Source organism: Arachis stenosperma, chromosome 8, assembly GCF_014773155.1.
Source record: "Arachis stenosperma cultivar V10309 chromosome 8, arast.V10309.gnm1.PFL2, whole genome shotgun sequence".
NCBI lineage: Eukaryota > Viridiplantae > Streptophyta > Magnoliopsida > Fabales > Fabaceae > Arachis > Arachis stenosperma.
In genome coordinates this window covers 5,270,483-5,281,224 of record NC_080384.1, presented here as the reverse complement: position 1 = coordinate 5,281,224, position 10,742 = coordinate 5,270,483, and the positions used below count along the sequence as shown (strand labels likewise).

The 10,742-nt window shown below is 41.3% G+C and overlaps 1 non-coding gene across 1 annotated transcript; it reads left to right on the top strand.

Moving 5' to 3' along the window:
* Positions 1–10,269: 10,269 nt before the first annotated feature.
* LOC130947119 (small nucleolar RNA R71) lies at positions 10,270–10,377 on the top strand. Its single transcript, XR_009072529.1, has one exon. It is a non-coding gene; the product is annotated as a small nucleolar RNA R71 (small nucleolar RNA).
* Positions 10,378–10,742: the final 365 nt, after the last annotated feature.

Here is a 10,742-nt window from a genome sequence, read left to right as displayed (position 1 = left end):
TCTGAATGGAGCATCATAGGTATCTTCTATGATGGTCTGTCTGAACTGTCCAAGATGTCATTGGATAGCTCTGCTAGAAGATCTCTTCATCTGAAGAAGACGCCTGCAGAAGCTCAAGAACTCATTGAAATGGTTGCAAATAACCAATTCATGTACACTTCTGAAAGGAATCCTGTGAACAATGGGACCAATCAGAAGAAAGGAGTTCTTGAGATTGATACTCTGAATGCCATATTGGCTCAGAATAAAATATTGACTCAGCAAGTCAATATGATCTCTCAAAGTCTGTCTGGAATGCAAGCTGCACCAGGAAGTACTAAGGATGCTTCATCTGAAGAAGAAGCTTATGATCCTGAGAACCCATCAATGGAAGAGGTGAACTACATGGGATAATCCTATGGAAACACCTATAATCCTTCATGGAGAAATCATCCAAATCTCTCATGGAAGGATCAATAAAGACCTCAACAAGGTTTCAACAACAATAATGGTGGAAGAAACAGGTTTGGCAATGGCAAGCCTTTTCCACCATCTTCTCAGCAACAGACAGGAAATTCTAAACAGAGCCACTCTGACTTAGCAACCATGGTCTCTGATCTAATCAAAACCACTCAAAGTTTCATGACTGAAACAAGGTCCTCCATTAGGAATTTGGAGGCACAAGTGGGACAGCTGAGTAAGAAAATTACTGAACTCCCTCCTAGTACTCTTCCAAGCAATACAGAAGAGAATCCAAAAGGAGAATGCAAGGCCATTAACATGACCCACATGATCGAACTTGGAGAGGAGGAAGAGGCAGTGATCGCCACTGAGGAAGACCTCAATGGACGTCCACTAGCCTCCAATGAGTTCCTTAATGAGGAACCATGGGAATTTGAGGCTCATAGTGAGACCATAGAGATTCCATTGGATTTACTTCTGCCATTCATGAGCTCTGATGAGTATTCTTCCTCTGAAGAGGATGAGTATGTCACTGAAGAGCAAGTTGCTAAATACCTTGGAGTAATCATGAAGCTAAATGACAAATTATTTGGTAATGAGACTTGGGAGGATGAACCCCCTTTGCTCACCAAAGAACTGGATGACTTGACTAGGCAGAGATTACCTCAAAAGAGACAGGATCCTGGGAAGTTTTCAATACCTTGTACCATAGGCACCATGACCTTTAAGAAGGCTCTGTGTGACTTAGGGTCAAGTATAAACCTCATGCCTCTCTCTGTAATGGAAAAGCTAGGGATCTTTGAGGTACAAGCTGCAAGAATCTCACTAAAGATGGTAGATAATTCAAGAAAACAAGCTTATGGACTTGTAGAGGATGTTTTGGTAAAGGTTGAAGACCATTACATCCCTGCTGATTTCATAGTCCTAGAGACTGGGAAGTGCATGGATGAATCCATCATCCTTGGCAGACCCTTCCTAGTCACAGCAAAGGCTGTGATTGATGTTGACAGAGGAGAATTGATCATTCAAATGAATGTAGAATCCTTTGTGTTTAAGGCTCAAGGATATCCCTCTGTTACCATGGAGAGGAAACATGAAAAGCTTCTCTCAAAACAGAGTCAAACAGAGCTCCCACAGTCAAACTCTAAGTTTGGTGTTGGGAGGCCACAACCAACTTTGAAGTTTGGTGTTGAACCCCCACATTCAAACTCTAAGTTTGGTGTTGGGAGGTTCCAACATTGCTCTGAGTATCTGTGAGGTTCCATGAGAGCCCACTGTCAAGCTACTGACATTAAAGAAGCGCTTGTTGGGAGGCAACCCAATGTTATATTTATCTATTTTCCTTTGTTATTTTATGTTTTCTGTAGGTTGATAATCATGGAAAGTCACAAAATCAATTGAAAAAGCAAAAACGGAATAAAAAACAGAAAGAAAAATAGCACACCCTAGAGGAAAACCTTGCTGGCGTTTAAACGCGAGTAAGGGCAGCAAATGGGCGTTTAACGCCCAGTCTGGCACCATTCTGGGCGTTTAACGCCAGAAAGGGGCACCAGACTGGCGTTAAACGCCAGGAAATGGCAATAAGTTGGCGTTGATAAACCCCATTTTGAGGGTTTATCTTGTATTAATTTCAGGGGTTTTATCAATGATTCCACACGCTTTTCATATGAAAATACAAGACTTTGTGTTCCTTTCCTAATTTTTGCCTCATGGATGAAAACATGCTTATTTTGCACTAAATTAGATACATTTCTAATCTTCTCTTGGTGCCATTCGATGCCGTGACCTGTGTGTTAAGTGGTTTTAGAATATAGGGCAGGGATGAACCGGAAGAGAGAAGGAGAATGGGCGCAAAGGAAAGGAGCCTGAGAAATTGAGCTTTGGGAACTTCAGCAAGGGCGCGTGCGCGTACCTGGCGCATCCACGTGGATTGCACAGCTAGAAGTCAAAGCCAGAAGCCAAGCTACGAGCCGGCATGTGTAGCGGCTAAGCCATAATCCCCATGGGCGCGCACGCGTACGTTGCGCCTCCGCTCACATTACAAGATGCCCCAGTGGCGCGCATGCGTGCTTTGCGCGTGTGCGCCGATGCTCGAATATGATTTTTTTAAGAAGTTACGTGACCTGGGCGTGGAGACAGTTGGAGATCTCATTTTGGGGAAGTGCCTTGGCGGGAAGAGCTTAAGAAGACCAGGGATTGAAGGGTTAAGGGACTTTTGGCTCATTTTTAGATTGTTCTAGATATTTTTGCTATTGTTAGTTACACTCTTGGAGAGGTAGAGAGAGATTCCAAGCTCTCATTAGGGTTCATCTTCTTCCATTTCTGAATTCTCAATCACTCTTTGGTGAAATCTATTGCAATTCTCAATTTACTTTGTTCATGTTATAGATCTCCTTCTCTAATCTCAATTAGTGCTTGTAATTGCTCAATTCTCATAGATCCTAGATTCAACTTTGTAGTTTTGGCTTCTATCAATTTCTTGAGAAGTTCATTTCCATTGTTGTTCTTGGTTAATTGTTGTTAGTTCCTTGTGTTGAAGCACTTTCAATTCTACTTTCTTCTCATTTTTACTATGCCTTTCATCCTTGCTCATCAATTGTTTGATAAAATGCCAACACTAGTTATGGAGTAAAAGTTTCTTACTTGGCATAGGGTTTGGACCATTAGAAAGAGTTGAATAGTTTATGTCAATTGTTGATTTGGAATTAGAAATTGCTAATTGACTTGGAGTGCACTAAAGCTAGATTTCCCTAAGGTAAGACTAGGACTTGTGACTCAAGTTAGTTACTCTCATTTGACTTTCCTCTATACCTAGAGGTTAACTAAATGAAGCAAGGCCTAATTGTTGTCATCATTGAAGGAACTATAAGGATTGAATTCCTAATGCCAACCCTAGGCCAAGCTTTCTAAAGATTGATTGTTTGTCATCTATTTTGCTTATCCTTCAAAGAATCATAACAAGGCTTCCTAATCAATAAGATGCATTCTCTAGCAATTCCAAGGGAGAACGACTCGGGAGACTAGTACTCTCGGTTATAGATTGTAGGATTGTTTGATGCGAAGTTTAAGTGTCGGTTAGACTATACTCACGATCATATTCATCATTGAATTCTAAATCGACATGCTAAAATTTCGTTTATCAAAATGGCGCCTGGTGGACGAAATTGTGATCCATGCTCTTTGTACTTCTATAAAATTTAATGATTGGCTCTATTTGAATTCACAACTCCATTCAACTAACTAGCAAGTGTACTGGGTCGTCCAAGTAATAAACCTTACGCGAGTAAGGGTCGATCCCACAGAGATTGTTGGTATGAAGCAAGCTATGGTCACCTTGTAAATCTCAGTTAGGCAGATTAAATAGTTTTGGTTTTCGAAAATTAATAGTAAAAAGAAAATAAAAGGGATAGAAATACTTTTGTAAATCAAGAGTGGGAATTTCAGATAAGCGTATGGAGATGCTGTGTTCCTCTTGAAACTCTGCTTCACTACTCTCTCTTCCAATCCTTCTTACTCCTTTCCATGGCAAGCTGTATGTAGGGCATCACTATCATCAATGGCTACTTTCAATCCTCTCGGGAAAATGGTCCTATGCGCTGTCACTGCACGGCTAATCGTCTGGAGGCATCACCCTTGGTTGATAGCTACATCCCATCCTCTTAGTGAAAATGGTCCAAATGCTCTGTCACAGCACGGCTAATCATCTGTCGGTTCTCAATCAGGTTGGAATATAATCCATTAATTCTTTTGCGTCTGTCACTAACGCCCAGCCTTCAGGAGTTTGAAGCTCGTCACAGTCATTCAATTACCGGAATCCTACTCGGAATACCACAGACAAGGTTAGACTTTCCGGATTCCCAGGATCCTACTCGGAATACCACAGACAAGGTTAGACTTTCCGGATTCCCATGAATGCCGCCATCTATCTAGCTTATACCACGAAGATTCTGTTGGGGAATCTAAGAGATATGCGCCCGGCCTAAGGTAGAACGGAAGTGGTTGTCAGTCACGTGCGTTCATAAGTGAGAATGATGATGAGTGTCACGGATCATCACATTCATCAAAGTGTTGTGCAACGTATATCTTGGAATAAGAATAAAAGAGAATTGAATAGAAAGTAATAGTAATTGTATTGAAACTTGAGGTACAGCAGAGCTCCACACCCTTAATCTATGGTGTGCAGAAACTCCACTGTTGAAAGTACATAAGTAAAAGGTTCAGGCATGGCCGAGAGGCCAGCCCCCATGAAGGTCTAAGGACTAGGCGTCCAGAGATGTCTAATACAATAGTTAAATGTCCTATATATACTAGACTAGCTACTAGGGTTTACATAAGTAAGTAATTGATGCATAAATCCACTTCCGGGGCCCACTTGGTGTATGTTTGGGCTGAGCTTGATCTATCCACGAGCTGAGGCTTCTCTTGGAGTTGAACGCCAAGTTATAACGTGTTTTGGGCGTTTAACTCCGGGTTGTGACGTGTTTCTGGCGTTTAACTCCAGACAGCAGCATGTAATTAGCGTTCAACGCCAATTTACGTCGTCAATTCCCGAATAAAGTATGGACTATTATATATTGCTGGAAAGCTCTGGATGTCTACCTTCCAACGCCGTTGAGAGCGCGCCATTTGGAGTTCTGTAGCTCCAGAAAATCCATTTTGAGTGCAGGGAGGTCAGATTCCAACAGCATCAGCAGTCCTTTGTCAGCCTCCTTCTCAGAATTTTGCTCAAGTCCCTCAGTTTCAGCCAGAATTTACCTGAAATTACAGAAAAATACAAAAACTCATAGTAAAGTCCAGAAATGTGAATTTAACATAAAAACTAATGAAAACATCCCTAAAAGTAGCTTGAACTTACTAAAAACTACCTAAAAACAATGTCAAAAAGCGTATAAATTATCTGCTCATCACAACACCAAACTTAAATTGTTGCTTGTCCCCAAGCAACTGAAAATCAATTAGGATAAAAAGAAGAGAATATACTGTAAATTCCAAAATATCAATGAATATTAATTCTAATTAGATGAGTGGGACTTGTAGCTTTTTGCTTCTGAACAGTTTTTGGCATCTCACTTTTTCCTTTGAAGTTTAGAATGATTGGATTCTCTAGGAACTTAAAATTTCGGATAGTGTTATTGATTCTCCTAGTTAAGTATGTTGATTCTTGAACACAGCTACTTATGAGTCTTGGCCGTGGCCCTAAGCACTTTGTTTTCCAGTATTACCACCGGATACATAAATGCCACAGACACATAACTGGGTGAACCTTTTTAGATTGTGACTTAGCTTTGCTAAAGTCCCCAGTTAGTGGTGTCCAGAGCTCTTAAGCACACTCTTTTTGCTTTGGATCACGACATTAACCACTCAGTCTCAAGCTTTTTACTTGGACCTTCATGACACAAGCACATGGTTAGGGACAGCTTGATTTAGCCGCTTAGGCCTGGATTTAATTTCCTTGGGCCCTCCTATCCATTGATGCTCAAAGCCTTGGATCCTTTTTACCCTTGCCTTTTGGTTTTAAGGGCTATTGGCTTTTTCTGCTTGCTTTTTCTTTTTCTTTCTATTTTTTTTCGCCACTTTTTTTTCTTTTTTTTTTTTCCGCAAGCTTCTTCTTTTTCACTGCTTTTTCTTGCTTCAAGAATCAATTTCATGATTTTTCAGATCATCAATAACATTTCTCTTTGTTCATCATTCTTTCAAGAGCCAACAATTTTAACATTCATAAACAACAAGATAAAAAATATGCACTGTTCAAGCATTCATTCAGAAAATAAAAGTATTGTCACCACATCAATATAATTAAACTAAATTCAAGGATAAATTCGAAATTCATGTACTTCTTGTTGTTTTGAATTAAAACATTTTTCTTTTAAGAGAGGTGAAGGATTAATGGAATTTATTCATAGCTTTAAGACATGGTTTACTACATACTAATGATCATGAAATAAAGACACAAAACATAGATAAACACAACATAAAAAAACCGAAAACAGAAAGAAGTAAAGAACAAGGAATGAATCCACCTTTAGTGGCGTCTTCTTCTTGAAGGACCAACAATGTCCTTAAGCTCTTCTATGTCCCTTCCTTGCCTTTGTTGCTACTCCCTCATTGCTCTTTGATCTTCTCTTATTTCTTGGAGAATGATGGAGTGCTCATGATGTTCCACCCTTAATTGTTCCATATTGTGGCTCAAATCTTCTAAGGAGGTGTTGAGTTGCTCCCAATAGTTGTTGGGAGAAAAGTGCATCCCTTGAGGCATCTCAGGGATTTCTTGATGATGAGCTTCCTCATGCATCTCTTGAGAACCGTGAAGGGCTTTTCTTGCTTGCTCCATCCTCTTCTTGGTGATGGGCTTATCCTCTTCAATGAGGATGTCTCCTTCTATGATAACTCCAGCTGAGTAACATAGATGGCAAATAAGATGAGGAAAAGCTAGCCGTGCCATAGGTGAGGGCTTGTCGGCTATTTTGTAGATTTCATTGGAGATGACCTCATGAACTTCTACTTCCTCTCCAATCATGATGCCATGAATCATGATGGCCCGATCCACAGTAACTTCAGATCGGTTGCTAGTAGGAATGATGGAGCGTTGACTGAACTCCAACCATCCTCTAGCCACAAGCTTGAGGTCCAGTCTTCTTAGTTGGACTGGCTTGCCTTTGGAGTCTCTCTTCCATTGAGCTCCTTCCACACATATGTCCATAAGGACTTGGTCCAACCTTTGATTAAAGTTGACCCTTCTAGTGCAGGGGCGTTCATCTTCTTGCATCATGGGCAAGTGAAACGCCAGCCTCACATTTTCTGGACTAAAATCTAAGTATTTCCCCCGAACCATTGTGAGATAATTCTTTGGACTCGGGTTCATACTTTGATCATGGTTCCTAGTGATCCATGCATTGGCATAGAACTCTTGAACCATTAAAATTCTGACTTGTTGCATGGGGTTGGTTAGGACTTCCCAACCTCTTCTTTGGATTTCATGTCGGATCTCCGGATACTCATTCTTTTTGAGCTTGAAAGGGACCTCGGGGATCACCTTCTTCTTTGCCACAACATCATAGAAGTGGTCTTGATGGCTCTTGGAGATGAATCTTTCCATCTCCCATGACTCGGAGGTGGAAGCTTTTGTCTTCCCTTTTCCTTTTCTAGAGGATACTCCGGCCTTAGGTGCCATTGATGGTAATGGAAAAACAAAAAGCTTATGCTTTTACCACACCAAACTTAAAATATTGCTCGTCCTCGAGCAAAAGAAGAAAGAAGAAGAATAGAAGAAGAAGAAGAGAATATGGTAGAGGGGGAGAGATGAAGGTTCGGTCAAGTGAAGAAGAAGGGATTGTGTTGTGTGAAAATGAAGTAGAATTGAAGGGTATATATAAGGAGAGAGGGTAGTATGGTTTCGGTCATTTAGGGTGGGAATGGGTGGAAAAATGGTTTTGAATTTTGAAGGTAGGTGGGGTGTATGGGGAAGAGTGGATGGATGTGAGTGGTGAATGGGTTGATTGGGAAGAGGAATTGAGGTGATTGGTGAAAGTTGTTGGGAAGTGTGACATAGGGAAGAGTAATCACATAAACTAGGATTAGGAGGTAAGGTGGGAATATGGTAGGTGGGGATCCTGTGGGGTCCACAGGATCTGAGGTGTCAAGGAATTCCATCCCTGCACCAAATAGGCATGTAAAATGCCTTTGCACACCATGCTGGCGTTTAAACGCCCATTGGTGCACATTCTGGGCGTTCAACGCCCATGTAAAGCATGTTTCTGGCGTTGAACGCCAGTTTCATGCTTGTTACTGGCGTTCAGCGCCAGCTTTTCTTCTCTGGGCACATTCCTGGCGTTCAGCGCCAGAATGTTGCTTGTTTCTGGCGTTCAGCGCCAGAATGGTGCTCTGTTCTGGCGTTGAACGCCGGCCAGATGCACCTTACTGGCGTTGAACGCCAGCCTGTGCGTCCTCCAGGGTGTAAATTTTTTCTTCTGCTGGTTTTGATTCTGTTTTAATTTTTATGATTTTTTCGTAACTCCTCATGATCATGTACCTAATAAAACACAAAATAACAATAAAATAAAAATTAGATGAATAAAATTGGGTTGCCTCCCAACAAGCGCTTCTTTAATGTCAATAGCTTGACAGTGGCTCTCATGGAGCCACAAGGTGATCAGGTCAATGTTGTATATTTGCCCACACCAACTTAGAGTTTGGATATGGGATCTTAACACCAAACTTAGAGTTTGGTTGTGGCCTCACAACACCAAACTTAGATTTTGACTGTGGGGGCTCTTCTTGACTCTGAACTGAGAGAAGCTCTTCATGCTTACTCTCTTTTGTCACAGAGGGATGGCCATGTGCCTTAAACACAAGGTAGTCCCCATTTAATTGAAGGACTAGTTCACCTCTGTTGACATCTATCACAGCTTCTGCTGTGGCTAGGAAAGGTCTTCCAAGGATGATGCATTCATCCTCTTCCTTCCTAGTATCTAAGATTATGAAATCAGCAGGGATGTAAAGGCCTTCAACCTTTACTAGCACGTCCTCTACTAATCCATAAGCTTGTCTTAATAACTTGTCTGCCAATTGTAATGAGAACAAGGCAGGTTGTACCTCAATGATCCCCAGCTTCTCCATTACAGAGAGTGGCATAAGATTTATCCCTGACCCCAGATCACACAGAGCTTTTGCAAAGTTCATGGTGCCTATGGTGCAAGGTATTAAGAACTTGCCAGGATCTTGTTTCTTTTGAGGTAGAGTTTTCTGAATCCAAGAATCTAGTTCACTAATGAGCAAGGGAGGTTCACTTTCCCAAGTCTCATTACCAAACAACTTGGCATTCAGCTTCATGATAGCTCCTAAATATTGAGCAACTTGCTCTCCAGTTACATCTTCATCCTCTTCAGAGGAAGAATAGTCTTCAGAGCTCATGAATGGCAGAAGGAGAGTTAATGGAATCTCTATGGTCTCTATATGAGCCTCAGATTCCTTTAGATCCTTAACAGGAAACTCCTTCTTGCTTGAGGGACGTCCCAGGAGGTCTTCCTCACTAGGATTTTCGTCCTTTTCCTCCCTTGTGCATTCGGACACATTGATCACATCAATGGCCTTGCACTCTCCTTTTGGATTCTCTTCTGTATTACTTGGGAGAATACTGGGAGGAGTTTCAATGACTTTCTTACTCAGCTGGCCTACTTGTGCCTCCAAATTTCTAATGGCGGATCTTGTTTCATTCATGAAACTGAAAGTGGCCTTTGACAGATCAGAGACTATATTGGCTAAATTAGAAGTGTTTTGTTCAGAATTCTCTGTCTGTTGCTGAGAAGATGATGGATATGGCTTACTATTACTCAGCCTATTGCGTCCACCATTGTTAAAGCCTTGTTGAGGCTTTTGTTGATCCTTCCAGGAGAAATTTGGATGATTTCTCCATGATGAGTTATAGGTGTTTCCATAAGGTTCACCCATGTAATTAACCTCTGCCATGGCAGGGTTCTCAGGATCATAAGCTTCTTCAGAAGCTGCCTCTCTAGTACTGTTGGATGCATGTTGCCACCCATTCAGATTTTGAGAGATCATGTTGACCTGTTGAGTCAACATTTTGTTCTGAGCCAATATGGCATTCAGAGCATCAATTTCAAGAACTCTTTTCTTTTGAGGTATCCCATTGTTCACGGAATTCCTCTCAGAAGTGTACATGAATTGGTTGTTTGCAACCATGTCAATGAGTTCTTGAGCCTCTTCAGGCGTTTTCTTCAGGTGAATAGATCCACCTGCAGAATGGTCCAATGACATTTTCGAAAATTCAGATAGACCATAATAGAATATATCTAATATGGTCCATTTTGAAAACATGTCATATGGACATCTTTTGGTCAGCTGCTTGTATCTTTCCCAAGCTTCATAGAGGGATTCACCATCTTTTTGTTTGAAGGTTTGAACATCCACTCTTAGCTTGCTCAGCTTTTGAGGAGGAAAGAACTTATCCAAGAAGGCTGTGACCAGCTTATCCCAGGAGTCCAGGCTATCCTTAGGTTGTGAATCCAACCATATTCTAGCTCTGTCTCTTACAGCAAAGGGGAAAAACATGAGTCTGTAGACTTCAGGATCAACTCCATTCGTCTTTTACAGTCTCATAGATCTGCAAGAACTCAGTTAAAAACTGATAAGGATCTTCAGATGGAAGTCCATAAAACTTGCAGTTTTGTTGCATTAAAGCAACTAGTTGAGGCTTAAGCTCAAAATTATTGGCTCCAATGGCAGGAATGGAGATGCTTCTTCCATCAAATTTGGACGTTGGCTTTGTGAAGTCACCAAGCATT